Source organism: Formica exsecta, unplaced genomic scaffold (assembly GCF_003651465.1).
Source record: "Formica exsecta isolate Colony F162 unplaced genomic scaffold, ASM365146v1 scaffold20, whole genome shotgun sequence".
In the NCBI taxonomy this organism is placed as follows: domain Eukaryota; kingdom Metazoa; phylum Arthropoda; class Insecta; order Hymenoptera; family Formicidae; genus Formica; species Formica exsecta.
Window position 1 is genome coordinate 266,785 of NW_021849298.1, and position 25,916 is coordinate 292,700.

Here is a 25,916-nt window from a genome sequence, read left to right on the forward strand (position 1 = left end):
GAGCGGTTCGTGTAATGCACGAGCTGACGCCGGCTAGTCATGTTACATCGCCGCGAACTGAACAAAGAGTACACCCTGAAAACGCACACTTTACTCGGCAAACAAGATTTATATTCAGACACAGTTTCTGAGATAAATGGGATCGTAGACCTTTCATTAATTTGTATGAGAAATATGCGCGCATAAAACAATTCTTGCTTTATTAGGCTATAGTTATAAAGTAATATTTAATTGAAATCTTTGTTTATCAACGATATCAAACAAAACAAAATTATCCGAAAATACTACAATCCAATGCACAATTGCAATTTCAATCGTAGCGCTACAATTATTTTTCTGACATTGTTATGCTCCACTTTACACAACGATACGTAAAAGCAACTGGAACAGGCTCGGTCGTAGCTGAAGAGAAATGAATTGCAATCGAATGTTATATATGCTGCAACGTTTTACAAAATCGATTGTAAAATCTTTTGATTTCCCTCAACAATATATCATTGAAATATAATCATCTCGCACTATCGCGTACCCATTCTGATCCGAGAAAAATCATCGTTCTCGTTAACTCGAACGCGATATTAATTATAAACACAAAACAATTGTATCAGATTGAAACGATATAATATGTATTGAATAATTTCTCACGTTTACGCAAGTAAATCTATCATGTCAAGTTTGAATATTTTGATTTCAGATTTATAATATAAAACAATAGAGAGAACAAAGTAGAGTACATACAAAATAAACTAAACTTATATATTTTTAAGTAATTAAACATATTAATTTTATCCCTTTACACACACATATATCTAATAAATTATTACGTTTCTAAAATTCTGTGTTCTATAATAATTATTCTTTATTGTTTTCAAACTAATAATAAATTAATTTCAAACGAGAGAGATATTAAGCCAAAAGATTTTTTTCTTTAAAAGTTATAAAGATTTAAGAAGACACTTTTTCTGGTCTTTCGAAAGATAACAAAATCTTGATTAAATTAAAAGTAAAATATGCTTGAGATATGGATCGGCGAATATACGAATCTAGCCAAATCCGAAGGGTGTAATTAAATTTTCATCGAGACACGTCCTCGACTCGCGCGACTCGATGGTCGTCGATCTATGCCGCGTTGACGCGCGACCACGCAAATTGCACAATCGACAGGTGGCGATGACGATTTCGAATCCGGAGGAGCGACACGTTGATTGCAAACGCGGTCACGTTCTTCTCCAGAGATATATATCAATCTCGAAAGACATGCTAATCACGCGCCATTCTTGCGCGCCGACACCGCCATATTCTGCCGCTCTAATTTTCGATGGAACACACCTGGGTTTCGCGCACACGACACACGATGCACGACAGCAAGGCTTGATATTTCAATTCAACTGCCACTAAGCTCGTAGGAGAATAGACATACGCCAAACTTTGAATGAGCAAATGACGCTCCGCGCTTCTAAGCTATAAGAGATTATTGCACTTTACTTGATTAATATACAATAATCGAAATACAAAATAAAATTAGAATAAAATTATTATTCTGTATATAATGTAATATTTTAACAAGGAATAGAAAGTCTACAAAATTATATACTCATATAAAAGCGTGCGTTTATTAATATATTGTTATTTAATTGAAATGTATCAATAACACATTAGGCGCACGAAAAAAGAAACACATTTATTAAATTATTTTCTCGAAATAAAACAATCCTGTACATAATAAAACAATTTTTTAATCGATATCACGGTTCCGAAATAGAGTATCGACAACCAAACACGTTTTTAAACGTGTACGATCGCAGAAATGATCCGTTGGCGAATCAGCGAAATCGAAAGATCAAACATGATAAAACTCGGTATCTTTGGAGGAAATATGCATGACGAGAGACGAACACGTCGAGCGGAAGAGGATCGGTCCTGGGAATACGTATTCAAAACCAGTCAGTCCATTCGACAACGAGATCTGTCCAAAATCCCGATTTTTAGAAACGCTCTCGTTATCTGCTTGCCTTTTCGTCATCCTCTTCATCCTGTCCATATTTCCTTCTCTATATCTCTCTTTCTCTCTTCCTGTATCACGTCGTCGGCGTGAATAGTCCTGGTCCTCGCTTCCGTTGGTACGAACACATTTGATATACGGATATATCGCGGTATATGCATCACATGGCACAGCACACGCAGGCGTATATAGATTACCGAAGATGGGAGAGAGGCACAATGAAGTGTAATCAACGCTACCGGGGGAGCGGTGCGACGCGTCCGCGTCCGCGTTAATATTAAATCGCGGCTCTCGTGGTTGTCTCGAGTGCTTATCTCGGATCTTCCTCTCCTCTCTTCGTCATACAATTGCCAATGTCGCTCGGCCGTAGATACCTTCTCCGAGTGCGAGCCGTCCTGAACAAGCGTTACTCTATTACCTGCGTCTGCATTCTCATACACTCGCTCTCACTCTATCTCACGCGCGAGATAGAGAATCTTCGATATTACAGCGTGCTGGTATGCACGCTAGATACGACAATATGCTTCCTTTATGATTAGCCGATTAGCCAGCCGATTCGATTTTTCGTCATATCCTCCCAGAGCGATCTGACCCCTCACTTGCGCTTTAAAATCGCGTTAAACCTGTGGACGCGATACGATCGCTCAGCCTCTTTGCGAGATACGAACCGCTTATTATCCACGGATAATTGGAGCGCAGATAATCGATGCACGCGGATGCTATAGAGCACGGTATGTAGAGCACGGCAACCTGGCAACAGTTAATTCATCGTCAAATATTATCCGATATCTCGTAATGTCATCGCTTCGAAAACAGATGTTCTCCGCAAGTTTGGAATTTCTTGTTAATTGTTGCCAATTGTTGTTAAATATAAACTAGAATAAACTCTGATTTTCTAAACTTTTTCTCTTTATAAAAGTAGATAATTTAATTGCTTTAAAGATAAAATAATTAAAAGAAAAAAGAATTGTTATATTTACATTATTCGGATGTAAATTACACTTAAATCATTCTTGAGAAAAAGAGAATTATATTTCTGTTAACTCAATTATATCTCGAGACATCTAAATTTATCTTACAATCGATGAAAGCTCTCCTTTTTTTCTCGTTCTCTTTACAAACTGTATTAAATATAATTGTGTTTGAATATTTAAAAGATATGCTAAACTGTGCAATTCATATTATTTTCATAGAGATTATATATATATGTTTTCGTTTCATGACATAAACATATATAAGTTTGTTTCTTTGATTCTTGTCAAATTTATACATTTGCTATTATTCGAAATAATGATGAATAAAACTGCGCAAAGCGCATTTATCTGTAATTTGATATTACATATGTAATGTATACTACACATAATATTAATTCAAACATAAAATAAAGCAGATGCATATCGTAAATTATGTTAAGCACATTAATAATAACTATTCAGAGAGTGGTCGCCGTAGTCGCGGAAACACATTTCATGGCACAAGCACGCGAATGATAAGTAGGTCGCGTCGATTCTCGAATGACACAACTGACGGCAAAATTATGACTTATAGAACGATAAATCTGTATAGGTATACGCAAACCGAGTTTATAACACTTTCGCCATTATGGAAGGAATAACACGAAACACGATATATAAATCGCGTTAACCGTCAATTGATAATAAACCGAAGAAGCATTGATTTCTATTATTATGTCGATCTTTAAAAATAACCATTTCATTTATTAATAGCACAGCCCCATTTTTAAATAATTTGCGATTTGATATGTCCACGATTATATCTCCCAGTGATACCACCATTGAAATAGCATCGTTTAGCATGATAAGCCGTTAACACTCTTGCAATCACCGATCGTTAAAAAGTTTTCCGCCCGACAATGTAACCATTTATGGCACAGTCACAAGTTTTAACATTCCGGGATAATGGGCATAAAAGTATTCATCGTGGATGTAAACCGAATGTAGAAATAAAGTCGCTCGTGTTCTCTGTGTCTTTTGACTTCATTCTCACACCGAATAACCAGCTCGTCGTGATAAGGCAAACAATAAATTTACACTCGGATCTTTTTAATCTCGATAGTTTACGTTTTACAAGTCCTTTAAAAATTGACGGATGTAAAATGCATATTATGACATTACATTGGAAGGATCATTCCATTAAATTAAAATGTAAAGTATATTTTGTGCAATTTGCGAGGCAAACGCAGCGAATCAGATTATCGTTAATTTATTATTATGCAAATATCAATTGTTGAGTTTCAGCATTATAAACTCTTAAATAATTTGCTATCATTTTTTCATTTAGTTTACATGGTGTTATGTTTTATATAATCTCAAAAGATTTTTGATTCTAGAAAGATTTCTTTACACACATAAAAATATTAGAAAAAATATTTATTAATAACAATATAATATAATATCGAAAAAAAAATTATAAAAAAAAAAGAGAAATTTAATAAAAAATATTTCTATTTTGCTTTTTTTATGTATTTCGACTTGACGTTGATAAATACCATTTTCTCGTTTTAATAACAAGTTAGTCAAAGCTGCTACTATATATATAACAACGGGATTCGAATCACGTTCCAGACCCGGCTCAATATTGGACGGTCTCGAAGATACCCTCGTGTCCTTATCAAAGGCACTTGGTTATCGAGGAGAACGAAAACGAGATTCAGTTGACTTCACCCGCTATACGTAGAGTCTTCTCTCCTGCGATTTCTTGCTCCGCGCGCCCCCGCGACGTCGCATAATCGCGCAATCGCAAGTCTGCTCTCCTGTCGGATAGGTGGGCGAATTCTGCGACTCTCTGGTCGGGACCACCATCAAGTATATATATATATCTACTGTCGTACTTTGGGGGACATTTTCCTTATCTCGGAAGAACGTCAGCTTTCGTTATCTACGGAAAGATAACCGCTAGCATTAAGATAGGAGCGAAGACATTCCCGCCAGACAGGAGACAAAATTTAATTCGCTCTGATACGTCGCACGCGTTTCTGTACACCGATTTTCGGGGCACTCCAAGGTTACATTCCCTGCTGGTATCACACACTATCCGGATATCTCGAGGGGAAACGCGTGCATCAAAGTATCTTTTTTCATCGTAATGAAGCGCCGAAAGTCACACAGATTTAAGTTGCAAAGAGAAAATTTCGCAGGAGACTTAATCGAAAATTTGAGAAATTGTAATTCTTTTGATAAACTCGTATATTCTAAAATTTGCTTATTGTAATCTCATGTATCGAATAAGCAGTTTACTTATTACTTCAATAACTGACTAAAGAAAAAAAGTTTTTTTTTTACACCAATTTTATAACTCTTGTTAAATTTTATACAATCGTAAAGATATATATACTAGTTCAAGGATAAATACTTTTAATGAACAATAAATGTTAAGCTAATGATGAGCATTAATTCCGCCAGCCATCGTACAACGTTACGCCAACTCGCGTCGCGCCAAAGTGACCCTCGTTCGATTTAACACATCTCGCTATAAAAATCTAACGGATACTCTGGGCCGTTTTAAGCACAAAGCAGGATAAAGTGGAATGTTACAGCTTTATGGACATAGCTCCATCCTAGAGTAGCCTAAGGCAACGCCCGGACAGAATATCCATCTGGCGTTAACGCGCGGCCCGGGGTCTCAGTGTCGAATTCCGGGGATAACCCGTAGATAGGCTATTTGCTGGCAGCCCGGGCCTTTGTGACTAGAGTTTCGTTAAGCGTCAAATTTCGTTCGGACCTCTCCACTTGCCGAGCCGAGTCGAGCCGGTATTCGACGTTTCCTAGTCAAGAGCGTTTCGGTGTTCCCGTCACGTCGGTTCTATAAAGCCCGCGTCGGAATCCCGCGCATACGGTTCGCACGCCAGGATACACGACAAATGGCAGAGAAAAAAACTCTGAACGCCGATATTCGACTTTAATACAGCGCAGACGGAACGGCTGGCCCATCTGCGTTTAAACATTGCGCGATCACGCGTCGCGGTAACGACAAAATAGTCTCTATCGGGATCGTGAAAATTCTCCTCTTCACATGCACTTTATATTCACCTAAACTTTAAAATACGCGAACTGTATAGAGAATAGGAATACTTTTTATTTATTTCAATATGCACGAGTATAGCATAAAATATTTACTCATTTAATTTCAAATAAAAAATATGGACAAATAATTAAGTTGATTTTCGCTTTATTTATATAAACGAACTTTTTTGTTTTTTTGCTATTAGAACATATATATATTACAAAAAAATATATACATATATTAGAAAAAATTAATTTTTAAGTTAGATATTATTTATTGCGTCATAATATGGCTCAAATAATTGTCACGGCTATTACTGTACACGTAATGACGAGTGTTAATTAGACGCGAGAAAAAAAAGGCTGACAGTTTGTAAAAACGATATATCCTGTAGAATCTGATCGTCTTCACAAAAGTTTGTTGAGACTACTGCTTTGTACGTGGCCCGACGTACACCTGTGCTCTTGGAAACTTTGGTCAGCGGCACGAAACAAACTGACATGCTGACTGAACGTTAGAAACTTGTTGAAGCAATCAACATTTCCGGGATACTCTTAGAACTACGTCAATTAACCGGCCCGGTGTATTTGGCAAACTTTATACGAAACCATGGACAGGATCGTCTTAATTCGCGTTGCCAAAATAATTCCTGCCGCGACTGCATACACCGAATTGTTGTTATTTCCATTTTGGCACGGATGAACAGATTGCATTTATCTCTTGAGAAAGTACAAATGCTGATTAACATCGATAATAAAAAGATACATATTATTTTTATTTTAAATTGTAAATATGCGTTCTTTGGCATGTTTTCCACGCATCACATACAACTTTTGTAATGAAATTATTTAAATAAATAGTTTTTACATTAGAAAAGCAGGTTTTCCTAAATTAAGAATAAAATATAGTGTTCAGAAAATTATTTATTTACAAATGGGAATGTGATATGGATGTATCATATGTCATAAACATAATTTACAGTAGAATAATCGCTAGTCCTAATTCACAATAGAAAAAAGAAAAAGTTAGTAAATTAAACTTTAGATAAGTTAATAACAATATTAATATTGATATCCAGCATAAATTTTACAATAAATGTTTATATATTTCTTTATAAAAAAAATCTCGTCGTCCGTGATTTCAATCAAGATGGGATTACACGTGAAAAAAGAAGTTAGCTGCCGTTCTCGCATAAAATGGCCGATAAAAGATACGCGCTCCTGCGTCCGAGAGCTTGCAAGAAACTCGTGCGATTCATTAAAAACTTCGCGCCGATCTTGGCTTTGAATTATTGACCGTCTGGCATCGTTGAGTCGCGGCTTTTTTGCAAAGGACGGACTTCTAATCTGGTCTAACTTTTTAAAGCCCGAAATTAACAGCTCTGAAATGTGCTGGTCTATCATATACCGATCAAGTTTGACGTAGATTATAATATTATATCTATGTATTATATCTATATATTATACTATTCTCTTCTTGCAATGTGTTTATTATATCTATACAAAAAAAGTTTCTTAAAGAAAAATTATTTAACCGTTCTACATAATTCATACAGCGAATAAATGCAAATAACTTACATACAAAGTCAATAAAGTAAAACTATAATAATATGTGAAATATAATAGAAAATTCGAACAAATTAGAGTAGATTCAGTATTCTGTTTAGTATGATTTATTATTTGTTGTTTACGCGTAGATGCCACGCATCAAAATAAATGCAGTCCTTGACGCAAGAAGTACTTAATTCAAGAAAGGATGGAAGTGACAAACTGAAACGCACTTCGCTCCGTTGTTTCGCGCTAAACTTGCATTTCGAATTTACGTTAATGAAATCGCGGAGGATGTCCTGTTATTGATCCTAGGATGAAGCGACGGTATAAACGACGCGAACAAGCGAACAGTGGCGGAGATGCACCGAGACGGGGACTAAAAAAAGGTCCTGTTATGGATGAAGCGACGGTATAAACGACGCGAACAAGCGAACAGTGGCGGAGATGCACCGAGACGGGGACTAAAAAAAGAGAGAGAGAGAGAGAGAGAATGCGCGAGCGTGTGAGACGGGAAAAGCGGAAGGCGGGAAGCACGGCAATGAATTAACATACCAAAGGGCGGACGTACTGAACTCGGAAAATACGACCTTCTCATTTTTTAGTTTCCTCGCCCCTCGTGCCCGTACGCGCTGCCGCGCTGCCATTGGGGGAGGCCGCTGCAGAAAGCCCGACGGCGTTAGCACTTAATGAAAATCTACAAGACTTAACGTCCCGTCCGTAACTCATTCGCCCGCATTTTCGGACGCGCCTGCAGCAGCACCGACGCCGTTAATCTCGAAGAACGTTAATTTTTAACGCGGCCGTTGTCGCTTGCCCTCCCTCTTGCTTCCCGTGACAATGCGGAAAACGATCAAAGGCGTTCAGCGAGCTCGATAGAATCCAATCTGGCGCACCGACGCGACGACGGTATATTATCGAGGAAAGGGAGGAGATTAACGAGCACAAAGCTGCGAATCAGAGAGAACAGATATAGATTTTTTTACTGTACGGATTTTCGCTATAGATATCTGAGATAACTTTGTACTGCAGTAAAAGTAATTTTTATAATCATGTTCAAGGAAATAATTCGTAAACATTCATTTCTCAATATCTACAGAAAACTTTATGAAACTAATTTACTGATTATTTTTTCAGATACAAGTTTTAAAATTATGTTTTAATAGGACCTTTACACATTGTAGAAGCAAAGTATTATAACTTTGTTCGATGATAATATTTATACTTATAAAAGCAGTTTATCTTACGATCTCTATTTTTAACGCTTAAGAGTTACTTTACCTCAAGTTTTCAATTTTCTCGCGTATCTCCTCGATATCAGCTTCTCGGTATCGGCAATATCAATTCAGGCGCACCACAACTAGAAGCGCGGAATATATATGTCAAATATACCTCAAATTTATTAAAGAGCCCGTTTTTGACGGTGAGAAAAATTCGATGTCGCCTTATCAGCGCGGGCCAGCGCGGTAAGAAATGTCCCGATTCCGGCACGCTCGATAAGTACACGCGCGACGCGAACTTCCCTTCGAACGGGATAAGGAGCTAGGGTCGTAACGAAAGAAACGACCCGGGACTTTATCAAAGAGCTACGTGATCCCTGCACTTAACGACCGGCCGTTCGTACGTCGCACCGACGTCCGGCGTGCCCGAGAGATAGTCGACTCTACGTGGCCCAAGGTTCCCGCAAATTGGTTTTGTTAGAACCCGAGTAAGACAGAGACAGAGAGAGAGAGAGAGAGAGAGAGAGAGAGAGAAAGAGAGACTATTGTCAATCCCGAGGCGACTTCACGATATCGTTAGATGATCATCGAGTCGCGCGACGGAATTTTATGATATTGCGTGTGTACATTAAGAAAACATACGACCGGTCGGAAAACTTTCGTCGAAGCAAAACATACTTTCCTTTTGCAAGAAACTTTTTAGTTTCTCAAGATTCTGAGATGAAGCCGGCGACTCGTGGACAAACAAATCGCGGATCGATGCGCATATTCCTCCGGTTGATACATTTCTATGTTGAATTATTTTCAGATAGATATATACTTATTGACTGTAAATATGTATTGACGCATCAATATTTTTGTGACTGACAAAGATGCATTTGAGGATTGTTCATTGTTATCGCATAATTTTTCTTCCTCACCTAGAATATTATCAATACAAATATGTTAAATTATGAACTAAAGATTTAATTTTTTTTTTTTCTGTTAGAGATTATTTTTCCGAGAGATTTCATTCAAACTGTACGACGCGACGTTTACGTCTTCTTATATTTTTATTAATGTGTAAAAGTCATAATAAAATATAATTTTAAAAATATATTGCATGTAAAAAAATAATCAGTAAATTAGACGGGGACTAAAAAAAGAGAGAGAGAGAGAGAGAGAATGCGCGAGCGTGTGAGACGGGAAAAGCGGAAGGCGGGAAGCACGGCAATGAATTAACATACCAAAGGGCGGACGTACTGAACTCGGAAAATACGACCTTCTCATTTTTTAGTTTCCTCGCCCCTCGTGCCCGTACGCGCTGCCGCGCTGCCATTGGGGGAGGCCGCTGCAGAAAGCCCGACGGCGTTAGCACTTAATGAAAATCTACAAGACTTAACGTCCCGTCCGTAACTCATTCGCCCGCATTTTCGGACGCGCCTGCAGCAGCACCGACGCCGTTAATCTCGAAGAACGTTAATTTTTAACGCGGCCGTTGTCGCTTGCCCTCCCTCTTGCTTCCCGTGACAATGCGGAAAACGATCAAAGGCGTTCAGCGAGCTCGATAGAATCCAATCTGGCGCACCGACGCGACGACGGTATATTATCGAGGAAAGGGAGGAGATTAACGAGCACAAAGCTGCGAATCAGAGAGAACAGATATAGATTTTTTTACTGTACGGATTTTCGCTATAGATATCTGAGATAACTTTGTACTGCAGTAAAAGTAATTTTTATAATCATGTTCAAGGAAATAATTCGTAAACATTCATTTCTCAATATCTACAGAAAACTTTATGAAACTAATTTACTGATTATTTTTTCAGATACAAGTTTTAAAATTATGTTTTAATAGGACCTTTACACATTGTAGAAGCAAAGTATTATAACTTTGTTCGATGATAATATTTATACTTATAAAAGCAGTTTATCTTACGATCTCTATTTTTAACGCTTAAGAGTTACTTTACCTCAAGTTTTCAATTTTCTCGCGTATCTCCTCGATATCAGCTTCTCGGTATCGGCAATATCAATTCAGGCGCACCACAACTAGAAGCGCGGAATATATATGTCAAATATACCTCAAATTTATTAAAGAGCCCGTTTTTGACGGTGAGAAAAATTCGATGTCGCCTTATCAGCGCGGGCCAGCGCGGTAAGAAATGTCCCGATTCCGGCACGCTCGATAAGTACACGCGCGACGCGAACTTCCCTTCGAACGGGATAAGGAGCTAGGGTCGTAACGAAAGAAACGACCCGGGACTTTATCAAAGAGCTACGTGATCCCTGCACTTAACGACCGGCCGTTCGTACGTCGCACCGACGTCCGGCGTGCCCGAGAGATAGTCGACTCTACGTGGCCCAAGGTTCCCGCAAATTGGTTTTGTTAGAACCCGAGTAAGACAGAGACAGAGAGAGAGAGAGAGAGAGAGAGAGAGAGAAAGAGAGACTATTGTCAATCCCGAGGCGACTTCACGATATCGTTAGATGATCATCGAGTCGCGCGACGGAATTTTATGATATTGCGTGTGTACATTAAGAAAACATACGACCGGTCGGAAAACTTTCGTCGAAGCAAAACATACTTTCCTTTTGCAAGAAACTTTTTAGTTTCTCAAGATTCTGAGATGAAGCCGGCGACTCGTGGACAAACAAATCGCGGATCGATGCGCATATTCCTCCGGTTGATACATTTCTATGTTGAATTATTTTCAGATAGATATATACTTATTGACTGTAAATATGTATTGACGCATCAATATTTTTGTGACTGACAAAGATGCATTTGAGGATTGTTCATTGTTATCGCATAATTTTTCTTCCTCACCTAGAATATTATCAATACAAATATGTTAAATTATGAACTAAAGATTTAATTTTTTTTTTTTCTGTTAGAGATTATTTTTCCGAGAGATTTCATTCAAACTGTACGACGCGACGTTTACGTCTTCTTCCCAAGGTTCCCGCAAATTGGTTTTGTTAGAACCCGAGTAAGACAGAGACAGAGAGAGAGAGAGAGAAAGAGAGACTATTGTCAATCCCGAGGCGGCTTCACGATGGATCCTCCGTTTCCCTAATAAACAGCAAATCGAATGGACACGATATCGTTAGATGATCATCGAGTCGCGCGACGGAATTTTATGATATTGCGTGTGTACATTAAGAAAACATACGACCGGTCGGAAAACTTTCGTCGAAGCAAAACATACTTTCCTTTTGCAAGAAACTTTTTAGTTTCTCAAGATTCTGAGATGAAGCCGGCGACTCGTGGACAAACAAATCGCGGATCGATGCGCATATTCCTCCGGTTGATACATTTCTATGTTGAATTATTTTCAGATAGATATATACTTATTGACTGTAAATATGTATTGACGCATCAATATTTTTGTGACTGACAAAGATGCATTTGAGGATTGTTCATTGTTGTCGCATAATTTTTCTTCCTCACCTAGAATATTATCAATACAAATATGTTAAATTATGAACTAAAGATTTAATTTTTTTTTTTTCTGTTAGAGATTATTTTTCCGAGAGATTTCATTCAAACTGTACGACGCGACGTTTACGTCTTCTTATATTTTTATTAATGTGTAAAAGTCATAATAAAATATAATTTTAAAAATATATTGCATGTAAAAAAATAATCAGTAAATTAATTTTAAAATTTTCCGTAAATATTGAGAAATTAATGTTTATGAATTATTTAATTATTAAAAAAACATGATTATCGTATCTCGGTTTTCCAATATTAGCAAAATAAGTTATTCTAAAAAAGTTGTGTTCGAGTATATAAGATATACGAAACATGATTTCCGCAATTAGTTTCGTTAAAGTAAACCGATTTCTGCTCCGTTAGCAGATAGACATCGCGGTCGTAAGTGCCAAATCGCTTGACTATTGATCTTTAAGATATACGAGGACGTTAACAAGCGAATTTTGCTGCATTGTTCCAAGTTCGATAAACTCATTCTGATAAATCCAAATTTGCTGACCAATCACCTCGAGAAATGGAACACACACACAAACATTCTTTCAATGGGATGGGTGTCTCGAATGACATAAACTTGTACTTTTTATCATTTAATAAAGAAAGTTATCTTTCTCGAACCATATTATAGAAAACAATAACACGAGTAACTTTTTTCGATTGGAAAGAACAACGACAGTATTTATATGTATGCACACAAAATTGCTTAATATATAATGAAATTATTTTATTGTAATAATATTCTTTGCATTTATAATTTTATCATCTCTCTCTCTCTCTCTCCTATAGAACATATAAATGCGACGAATAATAGTTATTTTTCTAAGTAATATTTGTAATTCTTCGCAATATAATTACACACTCAATGTCTCATTAATGTAATCTAATATTTCTCCGAAATGTTTACTTATTCATTTACACTGGTTTCACCTCTTGCTAAGTTTTCATGCCAGAATATATATACACACACAACAGTGAGCACGATAAATTACGCGTAGTGCGAGTGGAGGCGGTCGGTATGGCGCGATAGTACAGCAAGAAGAACAACGAGTGTCGCACAGTGCTAATAACTCCAACATAGCATCTACAAAAAGACTATACTCAGTTCGCGAAATATACCGAGTGTTCCTATCCTAGAAATTATTGTCGGTGCTGACCGTTCATCGTGTTGTAGCCACAACGGATATACATGTATCGAGTATATATACATCCACACATATTATATGTTCGCATTCGCACGAACAACTTCCTAGTCGCAATAATAACATCGTGTCATATGTATAAAAGTAAAATATATATACATGAATCGCATATAAAAGTGAATACTAATATGTCAAAATAAAATTATTTAAAAAATATATTTGTATTATATTACGATAAAATAATATATTAAAAAATAAAAAAATGTTTGGTTAGTAATTTTAAACAATACGTTATTTCACATAAAGAAACAACAGCATACGAAAGTGTAAATTTTATATATCTGAGATCTAAAATTACATTTCAAATGGAAATAGAATATATATTAAAGAAGAAAATTTAATCTATCAATCTATTTATCAGAAAAACGATAAAAGGCGCAAAAAGGTTTCTTTCGGTAAACGACGCATTATGAAATTCTTATTGAGGGCATAAGCGCCAGAAGAAAAGCGCGATATATCACATGCTAAAGACGAAACTGACTACGATCTTCAATAAAGCAGTATAGAACGAGAAACTACTACACCGTGGTGAAAGCCGGTAAGTGCAGGCACTCTTACGGCAATATGGCACAGGGCCAATATTCGCTCTGTCCGACTTCGACCGTGCTTCCGGTAACTAGGAACCCCGGGTTCGTTCCTGCTAACTGTTGTAAACTACCCGAGCGAGTGTGTCAAGCGTTCTGATTGACCGGGATTCAACGGCGTTCGTCCCAATCACCGTAACGCGTTAAACGATCGTGCAAGATTGTATGATGACATGATGACGGTGCACTTTGTGGTTGTTGTTAATGCAATGACAAGCGAAGCGACGCGATTGAATCGCGATTTCGGAGAGCGAAATCTCGAAACCTATTGTCTTCTCTGCTAAGATTTTGGGATTACAGATTGTGTGTAAATATATTCAACCATTTTTAATGCTGCAAAGTAAATGTATCTTAATCATAATTATGACTTTTTTATTACCGCGAATAAACACAGAAATCATTTTCACGTGGCTGTAACATCAATAAAGCTTTACTTAAATAATTATGGTTTTGAAATAGCGCTATATAAAATAATTTACCGCTAATATATAAAATATTGCAAAAAAACATATTTTACATTATCAAATTTCTTCTAATAAACTTACAAAAATCATAATGCAGATGTAACAATCTCGATAATTTGCTACAAAGTGACATAGAGATTGATAGCAAATTACAGAAAATTCCGAAGTATATTGTTCCTAGCAACACTTGTTCGCCGTTTCTCTCGCACGGTCAGCTGATCTCGTCTAAATGAATACTTACGATCCACGAGAGGAAAACGAACGAATTGATCATAACTTCCGGATCGTGTGTATGTACTTCAAGGTTAGAGAAAATTACTCTAACCAGTCTCAGCAGCGTAGCTCGTAGCAATTTCCAAAATCATGAGTATCTCTAGCAGACAACTTTGCGCATATATTTACTGAAGCTGTCTGCCAAACTATGTACATACCATCCTTCAACCCCCCTGGCTTTGATATACGATTCATGACAATTCACGAATCGCAAGTTACATAGCCCATGGGCGATCTATCTTGTGTAGTAGTGTAATAGCATAGATAGCTTCTCACACGAGTTGTATCTCTGTCCGAATTTTTTCGTCTTTCTCTCTCTCTCTCTCTCTTTTGGAAAAAAGTCTTTTTAGTAAAGTCTCTATTCTTCAGTTGCTGCGACAAATTTATCGGCGCAACAAAAAAATTCTCCAATGAAAATATCACTTTTTTCATTGCTCTTCGAATATCGTTAGTACACCTTATATATGCCGCGAATTTTTTAAATCTCCTGAACGTAAGCTTACGAATTCTCACCGCTATCCATCATGAAAGTGTTGAATATATATTTCGCGGTATACTTCCGTAAATCAAAATTAAAATCCGGCAAAAGAGGAGAATTTTTCTTAAAGGAACGAAAAGATGTCTCACGTCTCTTGTAAGATGAATTTAATTTGCATGCCGTCGATCATTGTTCTGGAAGATGCGCGAAGATTTCGTTTTGTTGCGGGATGATGAGGAAAAAAACGGCTCTCGCCCCCTTTCGTTGAACGAGAACATGAATCCTGCGGGACATCCCTAGAGAAATTGTCGCAGCTTTATTCCCAAGCGCCTTATATCTTTCGACTATCATCCGATCGCAGCCTTCCAATTCTGTACGCAGACGAATCTCATTGTCTGCCATCTCGTCCTCGAAGTATTTCTGTTTCCAGTCCCCCTTCGCGATATAGTTGATGGCTGAGAGAGAAGAGCTCCTCTCTTAGAGTCCCGTCTACTACAACAATGAACGAGAACGAGACCTAAGGTAAATCTCAGTCGGAAGCACTTATAGAGCTTTCGAATATCTCGATGTTTCGGGATGTCACTTCTGAGTGTCGCGAACTGACACTAACGACTCTTCGTCAACGAAAGCCAACGAGAACTGACTTGCGATTGAAACGTGAGCATTTTCTATCTCGCGTGAGTTAAGAAAGCGAAAAAACTGAAAAAACTCCGAGAAAAGTCTAAGAAAAATTTTTTCTACAACGATAGATTTTCCTTGTTCTAGAAAATCCTCGACGAAAATGATCTCGCGATATCAAAACAGTCTGATGCACATGACGCCCGACAAAAATTAAATGTAAAAAAATCCAGCAACAAAGCTAGTATACCGGTTAACTGAAACATGTATTTAATTTAGAAATATGTCAGATAAGGTGTATCTATTCGTGAAGTGTATCTCGTCCTGTATAATAAACCTCCGACCACAACGTTAAAAAAAAACGCATGCATGCAATTTCACCAATCGAATCGCTTGTTAAATTTAAACAAGCTTCAGATTCAACGAGCGGGTGTGAAATAATCTGACACTATTTCTTTTCAACGCAACAACTATTAACAACATCGTGCAACTTAGTTGCGGGTACTTACTGGACTTTTCCAATTTTTTTCATCATATCTCTTTACAATATTTTTGTAAAAAACATAAATTTTTTTCACTGCAAAGTAAACTCATTGTAAACCAAACTAATGTTTCAAATACGATGCGCTGACATCTCATTTCGAAGGGATAGAATGTTAAAACGTAATGTTATATCTAAAATCATAATTTTATGATATTAAATCACGAAACACATTTATAATATTTAATCGGAATATATGGTAGCAATTTTTTTCGAAAAGAAAATTATATATTGCATGTTTTTTCTTCTTAAATTTGTTAATTTTGGAATTATGTTAAATATTAATTAAGTACAATTTGCACTCGCAGTTTACTTGTTTCAAATATTATTTTTATCTTTTTTAGCAGTCTTTAATTTGTCAAAATTCAAAAATCAGTATTTCCAATAAAACAAGAAGAACTCTTCAGAAAATTTTGCAACTCTTTCAGAAAATGTGCATATTTCTGAGATAGCTTGTATATGACAAATGCGCGCATAAACATTAAATATTAATTAAGTACAATTTGCACTCGCAGTTTATTTGTTTCAAATATTATTTTTATCTGCAGTCTTTAATTTGTCAAAATTCAAAAATCAGTATTTCCAATAAAACAAGAAGAACTCTTCAGAAAATTTTGCAACTCTTTCAGAAAATGTGCATATTTCTGAGATAGCTTGTATATGACAAATGCGCGCATAAACAAAAATGTTTTTCTTTTTTCTTACGATCGAGCACGTACCACCGAACACATGCAAAACGCGAGTTTCCTCAAAAAACCTGCCGCAAAATTGTAACGCTATTTCAACAAGCATCGTACGAACAAAATGAATAAGATCTCGTTACCATAGATACTGCTGCTCGCTCGCTGTTGTATTGATAGAACAAAAAATCGGCTACAGTACGGTATATTAAAAACATGCCCTTCGGCCACCGCGCTTCTGCCATTGGTCTGCGGAATATTCGGATTTTATCAACGCAACCTCGGTTGAACTCCATGTAGAGGGTAGCCTGCGGTGCAACAGATAATGAAACTATCCAATGAGGGAAATGACATGTTACGGCATACCATCGACGAGCGCAACGGCGATGGGAGTGCTGAAATTTACTGGGGAAAAAGAGCCTTTAATAAAGTACAACGTAGAATTAATTCATTGTTTGTGGCAGCGCGCAATGCTGCGTCATCGTCGAACACGTGAAAAGCATTATCGATGCAGAAATATTGAATATTTTTGATTGTATATTGAGTATTGCGTCGCCCGCACACGTCCTTCCTATTTTTCATGAACAAATCGCTTTTACTTTGACTGTGCGAAAAATTAATACGTCGTCGCGTAGAGAAATTTGCATATTAGAATAATCGCTCTCTCTCTCTCTCTCTCTCTCTCTCTCTCTCTCTTTTATTTGTTAATTATATACAATATACATCCATCGAATAAATATTAGTTAAAATTGTTATTTTAATCTGATATAATTTTGATGAATTTTTTTCCAATTTTTCATTAATATAAAGCGTATTTTAAGTCAATTATCGCGTTTTCATTCCGTCACGAGTAAATAAATATAAAAATCATTTTCATGATTTTAGCTTAAAAAGCTGAAATTTCAGCTTATTAAAATTATTGTTAGTTTCAATAAACTTCACAATCCAGTTCAATCCATCTCAATTGACTTCGATTAATATTTTTAAGAACGGCTTTGTGACATGAGATAAAGAATACGGTGATAGACGCAGATATTTCTGGCAATAATCGTCGCTAATGCGCAATGTGAGCAAAGATGGCCGAATGACATCCCGCGTTATCACGAAGCGTCCATCAATGTCATCGAGTTTGAATTCATCCGAGGACGTCGAAGACAGCAATTGAATACAGCCCGTCGTAAAAACACGTCGGCGTTCGGTGATACGACGCGGTCGATGGCCGGAAACGATAGGAGCGAAGGGAATTATTAAGGAAAACGTCACTACGTGAGGGCAGAGGGCACAGAGGGCGGAGGACCAACGTCGCGTCGCGGAGACGACTCTAAAGTGATTTCGTCAGGAGTGACATCGGCGGATGAGCGAGCGTTTTATCGCGAGGCTAACGAGGCGGTCCGCGCTGACTTTGCCGCGCTCGGTTTCACGTTGCACCACATAGATGATAAAGAGACAGGAATCGCGCGCGAAGAAAGAGAGGGATGAGAAAGTGGGAGAGAAAAACAGGTCGCCCTCGCGCATCCCCTCCCAAATAAATCCTCTTTTTACGACGGAGATTTATGAAAGCCATTCCGCCGCCTCCTGTCCCTTATCCTCGCCCTGCCTCGACCTACACACTCTCGGCCTATACTCCATCTTTCCCTCCTTCTCGGCGTATAAGAGAAGGAATTGCGACCTCCTCTCTCTCTCTCTCTCTCTCTCTCTCTCTCTCTCTCTCTCGCTCTCTCCCTCTGCGATGCCGGGGCGTGAGGATGAGTTTGGGCGCTGAAACCTAACGGTGGCTGAGTATCCTGGATTCCGAGCAGTTTCCGGCAAAATGAGGTAATTAGGATGCAGACGAGGAACGATGTCGTCCCCCCCCCCTCTTTCTCCCACTTTCTCTCGTCCTCTTCTTTTCGCTCGTGCACTCTCTTCGTATCCCGCTTGGATTTTCTTCTACCCTATCTCATCGGGGTTCTCTCGCACCCCTCCGCCAAAGCCTTGACATCATGTCGAGAACACCGGCTCGATGCTAAATCAAAAGCGCCGCGCTAAAAAGTCTTCCGCGTATACACTATATTTTCGCTTACCTAACGGGATCGAGACTAACTTCTTCGAAATTCTAACAACGGTGAAATACGAGAAAAAAGTCATAGATGATGTAATACGAATAACCCTGCTCATCGCCCCTCGCTGATAGTGAGAAAGTTCACTGAGAGATCTTTCATTTCAATAAAACAATAAAAGTAACATTCCACCGTTTTCCAGAGATGTCAAATAAGTAAAGATAAGAGACAGAGAGAAAGATAGAATAAAAATAAAATACAGACAAATTGTGAAATCGAAAGAGAAAGAGTCTAAGGAATATTTTGTCCCAAGACAGATGAAATAAAAGGAGACCAAAGATACAGATCTGCAATATTTGTGGCGGATTGCGGCAGAATGTGAACTTACGCTTTGATGACTTTTTCATGGGGCACGAGCAGAGAATTCCGCACGGCGATGTAAATTCGGAATTCTTTCCGGTACAAATGCACGTATAGATGAGCCTTCTGAACAGGATATCAACTGTATCGATCTCGACGATCCGCAACCGAGATTTCCACGATTTTCAAGATTGCAATGATTGCGCCAACATTTCGTACGTGGCCTCATTTTATCGCGGTGTATTGGTCAATGTTATGAAAAAACTCATGGAATGAGTTCCGAATGACGATAATATTTTAAGGGCTCTCTCAAAATAATGTTGCAAATTCCACACAATTTTCAAACACCATAAAAATTAATAAAAAATATAGTTATTTTTCTAATAAAGTTAGACTTTAGATATAATATTTTAGAAAAATTATATTTACAAAAATTTATTGCAAATTTTCACAAAAACTATTACCTCTCACGTGTTATTTTAAGCTTTAAATATATATATATATATTTGAATTCTTCTCAACTACTCCTGTTTTGTTCAATATGATTACTAAAGATTTTCTTTCCAAAAATATATTACACAGATCATTCATGTGAATCTATTAAGGTGTCTCAACTTCTTTTATATTTATAAATGTATTCACTAACTGTGTGCATATTGAAATTTTAATATAAAATTTCATAAAATTAATTATTTGTTAAATATCGTTGCTATCGTTGAAAAATTAGATTAATTAAACTTCCTTTAAAGTAAAAAATAAAAATTCCAAACAATGCTTAAATTTCATCGCAAGTAAATCTAGATTACGACAACGGAAATAATATAACGTCATAATTTTCAGGATGCCTTTAATTTCTCTTTGAGTACCCGAGAGACGTTCCAGTGTAAAACGTCATAACAACACAGGTAAAAATCTGTCTTTTAATCCATCAATTTAAAGTACGTACTTTCTTATTATTTTTTGCTTACTTAAAACAGTGGATTCCAAAATCATATGAAAATCCGGAGCAATCGCCGTTCGGAGAGAGCTTCCATTACATTACCGCTCGCATAAAAGATATTTTCCCGGATAACCCTTCGAGAAGTGGATAGCGGTAATGCAGTATTCGGCGCGAATACCGTTTGCCAAAACGTACGGGATGAGAGCAAAAGGGCGGAAAAATGTCGTCAAGTAAGAACGCAGGCTCTAATTCGCACACCTTCTAACCACTTCCTCTCCAACTAGACGATCGACGACACTCGTGGCGTTGAAGAGCGCCCGGAGCACCGGAAAGGGTACTTTCGTTTGGAATGCGGCCAGGGGTGGTTCCGTTCTTGCAAACCCGATGCAAATGCTGCACGCGAGAGGCTGCAGTCAATGCGGTCCGGGAAAATAACGGTGGACCGAACGTGGTAAATCGAAGGTGCGTGACAACATCCGTCAAGTGGAACCGCCGAACGGGAAACGAATTGCAAGAATTGGCACTTCCCGCTAGCAGAGAAATTTAAGAAGACCATAATGTAAGCTATTTATGTCTATAATATAAGCTATTTAAAACATAGACTTAATTTCTTTAAATAGAGAAAAAATTAATTTTCCATAGAAATTAAATATTTTTAAAATATGTGCATCTCATCGAAACAAAGAAATTTTTAAAAAATTTGTTGACTGGTCAGTATATTCGGATATTTATGCCAATGAATGTAATCATGGACAACGTGCCGTGTCTTGACACCTGTGCGTCGTCTAAGCATTTCTATCGCACATTTGATTCAAAAGTCGATTACTTGAGAGATTATTTTCGAGGCATACATATTTGAATCGCATGTGCACCATCAGCAAGGTTTCGTTTTCAGATTCACTAGCAAGGCAAGATATTTCCTCTCTCAACTAAAGCACCAAAATCGAGAACAACAACAGCGAACCCAAATTACGAAAGCGGATGATAGAGAAGCGCGCGACGGCTTCATTAACAGCAATTTATCACGGAGCCGGGGTGAGCGGGGGTCAACAGCAAGCACCACCATTAACCGCCTAAGGTCGTTAGGTTGCGGTTTGACATGAGAACATGCCCATAACACCGTTCGGTTATACGTGTACCCGTCTGTGCCTGCACGGTAAAGCATAGAGAACCTACGCTTGCGGTGGTGCAAACGCAAGAGGAAGAGGAGGAGGGGGAAAGCGCGACCAGGAGAGAAGGGTTGGCGGAAAGCACGGTGGCAAACGAACGTTAGAGCAAGGGAATACTTGCCGCTACGTCACGAGCTAACCATTAGCGGTCGTACCGGGTCTGTGTTTAGACGCTCCGTTATTGAATTGGTTACCTACCTACGTTCGCCTGTCCTAGATATCGCACCCGATGTTACACGCTCCGTCGCTAGCATTAAAACTGACGAGGGTTGTGCGAGAACGCGTCGCAGGCCGCGGAGCATTAGGTCGATACGAAAGAGTCTGTCGTCCCTTTCGGCATTGCTTTAAGTTACTAATATTAACTTGCAGACTGCAAGCAAAAAATATATACTAAGTTTTGTATATATTTTCTCTTAAAAGATTATAATTTACTTATCACAAAATTTATTATGACCTTATGATTAATAATTCATCAAAAGCAGCTCTTAGATATACAATATTTAAGAAATTATTTTAGTTATCTGTTAGAATAGCTTCAGAGATGCAACTAAAAAAAAAAAAAAAATAAAAAAGTGAAAACGTAGTAATGTTATGCAAAGTAAAAATATATACATAGGGAAGAGTTCATCTGTCATTTAAAAATATAGAACCGAAGAAGTTAAGCGAAAATTCTCTGTACTTAAAGGCATTATCGATAAGTAGTGCGGATTATAAGCATGCTTAGGTATTCTAGAACGGCATCTGCGATATTGCGCTAAAGGTCGAGTAATACTCGGAATTCTAAGCCTGAGCCAATGCAATATATTTGAAATCTTATATCAAAAACACAATAATAGAATGTTTAAAGTGGACTTGTCTTCGCAATTTAATTAAGCAATCCAATATCTGATAGTAAAGGTAAATTTATATGTAATGTATTAATATCTCTAAGATTAACAGAACTGTGCATTTTTTAAATAATAATTATTCATTTCAGGTTTATTATTTATTAAAATCTCTCTTTTATATCAATACTGTAATTATTAATATATTATACATTTTTATATGTACAAAAACAGCAGTTATATATATATATACAGTACACCACAGTAAAAATTCTCTCTCTCACGTAAACGTTTTTAATGAAAACTTAAATTAAAAAATGAGAATCGATATATGTTTACATAAACGCAAGCTTTTTAGCAAATTGATTTTTCAACCAGCCTTTCTATAGGATTTTATAAACTTGATAGCTGAATCGAAAATATTGTATAATGTGTCCGAATCCTTAACGAATATCGAGCAGATATCGGTGATGCTCAAATGGACTATGGAACCAACTGAGATCGCTTCAAAGCAGCGGCTAATCTCACTCAAAGGTAAATCGAGGATTGAGTAATGACATAGATATGATGTATTAAAGACAAGTTGTTCGATTATTTCCTGTTATTTCTGTGTGTGATAGTTTCACGTATAATTTAATATTTTATAATTCTGATAGAGTAGCAGAAATTTGAAATTTTCAGTAATTTCGCGGATTTTCATTAAAATATCAAAATTTATTCTGCAATCTAGAAAATAGAAATACAAAGAAAAATTCGCAAGTATTTAAAAATAAAAAATAAAAACTATTGCTATGTGATAATGACAAGAATATTTAAATAAAATTAATATGTGTGTTTAGTGTTATTTGTTATAATATTAACATTTGTTAAGATTTAATATTATTTCAATAAATGTAATTACCAAATGGAGGTTCAATGTCGAAATAAGCAAGGAAACATTTAATTACACTAATGGGCAAATAAAAATTGCTACGACCGCAAACAATTTCTTTATAAATACAACATGAAAAAGCTATTTTGATATTACTTGTTTAAGCACAATTGTTTAAACCTGTTTAAATACGCAATTTTTACAGTCTAGACAATAATAATTTGCAAGTTTTCAAAGGTGTATAACATAGCAAGCAATTTCTGGTAGCTGAAAAATGTATATGCGTCGCACAGCTGACACATATACATTTTTTAATACCCTTCAGAAAATTTTAAAAATGACAAGTACGCGTATATCGTGTCTCATTTTAAGTAATAACTTCAGGAATATAGATAACGATAACTTTTCGGAAATCCGCAGCCTCCAACTTTAGTCTTGTTCTCTTTGCTTCGCTGCAAACGAGCTTCTTTTAATTAAAATAATCCGCCCTGCGTTCGCTTGCACAAGATTTAATCGGTGATCGAGTGAGCGCAGTCTCGCGCACGTGTAATTTAAGTTGCATCGTATCGGCTGGCTAAAGCCGCCTTTGCATCGGTCTAATCCACGCGAAATCGGTGGGATTGTGAGCTTACGTGAGTATGAAAGCGAATAAAGAAGAAGAAAAAAAAGAAAGAGAGAGAGAGAGAGAGAGAAAAGAAACAAATCGAAAACGACTTTCGCAAATATATTATTATATCCGTGTCGATTTTCAGTATAATGTGAATGCTGCACGATTCGAATCGTGTTATGTGTGTTTATAGTATCCTCTTAATGTATCACAAGATATTGTGATTTGTGTGTCGGCATACAAAATATTCCTTTACCTCTTTTCAATCTTCATTATTAAATATTTTTATAATTGATTTTTCCATTAAAATTTTTTTTAAATAAAATCTATTCACAAAATTATATGAGGAACAACACATTTAATTGCGCTTTAGTTTACTTCATATTCAATTCATATCATATTCAAATTGCCTTGAAATTAATTAAAGAATATTAAGAAATTACAGTGCAATGATTGCAAAAGTAAGAAAAGCTTCTTTAATATTAACTATTCTGAAAACCGTCTCTTTAATGCGAATGTGCAATTGAAAAAGAAACAACACTCGATACTAACTATCTCTCGAGCGAGCAAATTGTACTTGTAAACGCGAACATACAGACATAATAAAAGTGTAGCAGGGACGAGAGGCAATTTCAATGATATAGAAGGGTTGACAAGCGGCGACATACCCTACTTCTTTGATTAAAATTTAATTAGCTGCTACTAGGGGTCCGATCGAAGCAGCAGGGAAGATACACAAAGCACAGGTTGTTGTATGTACTTGAAAGGATGGACTTTTCCTTTCCCACAACACCCTTCCAATCTCGACCATTCCACGTCCTTACGCATTCTATAACTGTTAGCTCTATAATTCTTCATCCTGCGAGCTCTTACGCGCGCGTCTAGTTTCCTGCGCTGAGCGAATTATTAATTTCATTAGTTTTCTCTCGGTTTCTCTCCGCGCGGAATTTCTCGCTCCTGTTAGATTGCGACTCGCACACCAAGTTGATGCGGACTTTTAAAGTCCGTAATAAGTAGGTACCACGCGAGAAACGAAACAAGCCCCGCCTATTAGGAAAAATTACGACATTCAACACTTTCTTGGCTAATGAAGACACTCTAATGTAGTAATCGAAATGTTTTGCAGAATTTGGCTTCGCCAAGAAATCGCGACAAATTCGAAACTTTAGCATCTTGTTAAAAAAAAATAGAAAATTAAAAAATAAGTTTTCGTAAAATGTCTAATATTTATGTTTTAAAATTCACGTTTACGTTTCTCAACATTTTCTCAACATTCTCAACGAAAAAATTAAATTTAATGTGGAACAAGAGGAGCTATGAATCATTCGTAAAAATCGCAATTTGTTACGCGAAATAAAAGATACAATTAAAAATTACGCGAAAAGTATATAATTTTTTTTCTCGTGTTTCCTTTTTCTCAACTTTTGCAAAATTTGCTTTATAGTGCATCGATAATACGTAGAAACTTTCGGTGCAAGTTTGCTTTCTCTACTTTGTTCTTTACGAAATGTAGCTCTTTAAGTGATTACTGTATGCATATTTTATGCGATAAGGGCGAACCGCGAGCACCTCCATCAGTGATCAAAGAAAGAAGCTGGAACTGATGATAAATTACCCCTGCTCGCAATATTACAAGTTCGCAAACTGCTTAAATTACGTTTCCTTAATTTATGCAGACGGACTGATATTGGCGGAAACTGCGTTAATACTCGGTGCTTATAAAATTGTAGCGATGGTTGACGATGGTTCAAGTTTTATAGCGAACGCTGTTTGATGCGATGGAAAAGAGAAGGTCGGGTAAGTTTTCCAAAGTGACTGCGATGCGCATTGAAGAAAAGAAGGGAAACAGAAGTAGATAGAGAAAAAGAAGAGGGAAGTCGACGATACGAGAAAAAGTGACGGAACAAAGTGAATATTGGCTATCTCTGAGTTTCGACGTCATTAAAACTTTTAGATTGCATAAGAATGGCTTCCCACTCTTCGCAGGCTCTTCCGCGTACGT

The 25,916-nt window shown here is 37.0% G+C and overlaps 1 protein-coding gene and 1 long non-coding RNA gene across 4 annotated transcripts in view; one reads left to right on the forward strand and one right to left on the reverse strand.

The window, feature by feature from the left end:
* The window catches only part of LOC115234584, an 80,495-nt gene extending 58,284 nt beyond the window's left edge, over positions 1–22,211 (forward strand). Inside the window, exons 1-5 of one of the 3 annotated variants that reach the window (XR_003883937.1) lie at positions 19,015–19,718; positions 20,344–20,408; positions 20,481–20,634; positions 20,728–21,002; positions 21,339–22,211. This is a non-coding gene — a long non-coding RNA (uncharacterized LOC115234584). Of the gene's footprint in view, positions 1–19,014; positions 19,719–20,343; positions 20,409–20,480; positions 20,674–20,727; positions 21,003–21,338 lie in introns of those variants that run through there. The other 2 variants (XR_003883936.1, XR_003883935.1) reach the window with 2 other exon arrangements.
* LOC115234583 (irregular chiasm C-roughest protein) overlaps positions 1–25,916 on the reverse strand; it is a 335,002-nt gene that overhangs the window by 253,662 nt on the left and 55,424 nt on the right.